Source organism: Carcharhinus amblyrhynchos, chromosome 6 (genome assembly GCF_965287045.1).
Source record: "Carcharhinus amblyrhynchos chromosome 6, sCarAmb.v2.hapA, whole genome shotgun sequence".
Classification (NCBI taxonomy): domain Eukaryota; kingdom Metazoa; phylum Chordata; class Chondrichthyes; order Carcharhiniformes; family Carcharhinidae; genus Carcharhinus; species Carcharhinus amblyrhynchos.
This window is the reverse complement of record NC_137329.1, coordinates 10,713,078-10,716,534: the sequence shown is the minus strand read 5'-3', so window position 1 is coordinate 10,716,534 and position 3,457 is coordinate 10,713,078.

The following is a 3,457-nucleotide window of genomic DNA, read 5'->3' as shown; positions in this document are numbered from 1 at the left end:
TAATACGGTTGGATACCAAGGGCATTTCTATTTTGATTTGATTTGATTTATTATTGTCACATGTATTCGTAGACAATGAAAAGAATTGTTTCTTGCATGCTAGAGTGAGAATCATGCCATTCACAGAGTATATAGGGGAGCAGAAAAGGAGAGGGTGCAGGATACAGCATTACAGTCATAGCTAGGATATAGAGAAAGACCAACTTAAGATAAGGTAAGTCCATTCAAACGTCTGACAGCAGCAGGGAAGAGGCTGTTCTTGAGTCAGTTGGTATGTGACCTCAAACTTCTGTATCTATTTCCCGACACGAGTATATGAAGTTTGGGGTCTTAAACCCAAGATTAATTTGATTTGACTTTGGTTTCATTTAATTTATTACTGTCACATGTTTTAGTACTCAGTAATAAGTATCTATATGGACAAAACCTACCACACATCGAGTCGAGAAGGAGAGAATGCAGAACGTAGTGTTACAGTCATAGCTAGGGTGTAGAGAATGATCAATTTAATATGAGGTTGGTTCATTCAAAGGTCTGATGGCAGCAGGGGAGAAGCTGTTCTTGAGTTGGTTGGTACATGACCTCAGGCTTTTGGAACTTCTTTCTGATGGGAAAAGATGGCAAAGAGAATGTCTGGGGTGCATGGAGTCCTTAATTATGCTGGCTGCTTTTCTGAGGCAGCAGGAAATGTAGACAGTGTTAATGGGTGGGAGGCAGGTTTACTTGATGGATTGGGCTTCATTCACTACCTTTTGTAGTTTCTTGTGGTCTTGGACAGAGCAGGAGCCATATCAGGCTGTGATAAATCCGGAAAGAGATACTTCCTATGGTGCATCAGTAAAAGTTGATGAGAGTTGAAATTGACATGCCAAGTTTACTGGGGAGCGGTGATTCCCATGCTCTTATATGCTTCAGAGACTTGGACAGCCTACAGCAGGCACCTCAAAGCACTGGAAAATTACTATTAGTGGTGCCCCAGTTAGATCTTCCAAATTCAGTAGCAAGAAAGATGGTCCAATATCAGCATTCCCTTCCAGCCAACTTTCCCAGTGCTAATTAGCTCCACTGGCTGGATCACATCATTCACAGGCCTGACATCAGTTTTCAGGTGTAAGTGTTGTCCTCAGAACTCAGTTGAGGCAGAAAACTCCAAGAAAAACATACAAAGATTTTGAAGAGTAAAGCAAAGTTGGAGATGTGGCACTAGTTTGGAAAGACAGGATGGTTGATGAGAAGATTGGTGGTGTCAAGTTTGAAGGAGAAGAGGTACAAACTTCTGGGAGATGATGGAAACCTGAAATAAGAAACAGGAAATTCTGGAAAAGAAACCCAGCAGGAGCTGGTAGCATCTGTGAAGAGAAAAATTGAGTTATTGTTTCAACTTCAATGCGACTTCTTCAGAACATAGAGCCTCAGATAACATGGAGCCCCCAGGAAGGAATTTGGGTCGTGGGTATTTTGGTAGAATCGAGGGGGCAGGATGTTGGTGTCACAGAGAAGATTAACTCAAAAACATCAAGGCAGGGAATGGATGTGAGGATCTCGGGAAGGATGTGAGCTCGGGGCCAGAACATTAGGGAAGGTTAGACACTGTGTTCTAGGGGAAGTGAGGGATGTAGCTAAAGCTACTGAAAAGAGGGTCTATAAGCTCATGGCATTTGTCGTTTGGTCTGATATTTGAGAATGCAGGGGAGGGTGACTTAAGAAGTTGGCTTGTAGAGGAGAGGTGTCAGGGATTATCCTTGCACTGCTGCGAGACCTTTGAATAGTATGCAGTTTTAACAAAGGATCCGGTAATGTTTTATGTCGTTTAGCCAGCTCTGAGAATGGATGGCTAACCCAGTTGTCCACCAAGTTCAAACTTGCATCCATTGGACTTAAGGGAATGGAAATAGATAGCATTCCATGGGAAATTAATGGGTAGAGAGGGAACAAGGCTTTTAATGGGGATGAAAGCATCAAAGTTGTTGGAAGATGTGTTAGTTAGCTGCAGAAAGATCACAATAAACTATGGATCAATGACTAAATATGAAGATCTGAAGGTGTAGGGGTAAAGGACCAGAGGCTTTTTTTTTCCTGGGCTGGACATACAGGCAGTTTGCTTCCTCTGTCTGAACACATACTGATCAGATTGATTCAAATTTCTATTAAAGGGATTAAAGGATATGGGGAAAGGGGAATCAGGATATTGAATTTGATGATCAGTCGTGATGATAATGAATGATGGAGCAGGCTCGAAGGGCCAAATGGCCAACTCCTTCTTCTAGTTTCTACATTTCTAAATTGCCAGCTCTCCTTTCACAAACAACTGATAATCAAGTTAAGGGGTATTTCACAGTAATTTCATTGCAGTGTTAATATAGGCCTTACTTGTGACTAATAAAGAAACTTTAACTTTACTTTGTACTAACACAGTAATTCATTTGAAAGAAAGAAATTATGAGAGGTACGGATAGGTCAGAATCTTTTCCCCAGAGATGAAATGTCTTATACTAGGGGGCATGCACTTCCGGTGAGAGGGAGAAAATTCAAAGGTGATGTGAAAGGCAAGTTATTTATACAGAGAATGATAGGTGCCTGGAGCACACTGCCAGGGGTGGTGATGCAGGCAGATACAATAGGGGCAATTAAGGGGCTTTTAAATAAGCACATCAATATGTAAGAGATAGATAGATACCGATCAAAGGCAGGCAAAAGGAATTAGTTAATTCATTTATTTTTTAGTGTCACAAGTTAATTTGTTAGGATTAGTTAATTTGGCATCACGCTCAGCACAACATTGTGGGCCAAAGGGCCTGTTCTTGTGCTGTACTGTTCTATGTTCCATGAAACAGATTCCTAACTGGGTCACTGTTGCCTTGAAAGTCTCCGTTTCAGATTAAAGCTGATGAGCCTTGCTTGTACATTGCAGAACACGCACCAATCACGTCCCTCGGCTGTCTATGCACCCTGCACTCTTTCCTACTGCTGGGCTCCAGATCCGATCACTTTCAACTGAACTCCTGAGGTTCCACTATCAGACAAACTCCAGTGGAGATCCCGGATTTGCCTGTGGAGATTTCTTAAAAATGATCAGCGGAGAAAATGAAATTAGATAGTTAACTTCTGATTGGCTTTATTATTTGATTACACCATTGATCTGTTGGCTTGTTTGGATAGCATGTTGGCACGATACTGTTCTGTTTGCAGATTACTCACTTCTATATATCTCGGCCTGGCAAAATTTTAATTAGCTGTGTGTTCAGAATCTTGCAGGGATGTGATACAGTTTCCAGGGAGAAGGGAAGACAAACAGAAGCAGATAAATTACCTTCTGAATAATTAGCCCCGACTTCTCTGAGTTGCTGCAGGCTTCCCTTCTTTTCATGCTTAACATGGGGTCTGGTAAAATGAGAAGGAGACACCAAAAGCATGGGTTGGCATTGGGCCATTTCGATGACTGAGCTGCTGCACTGTG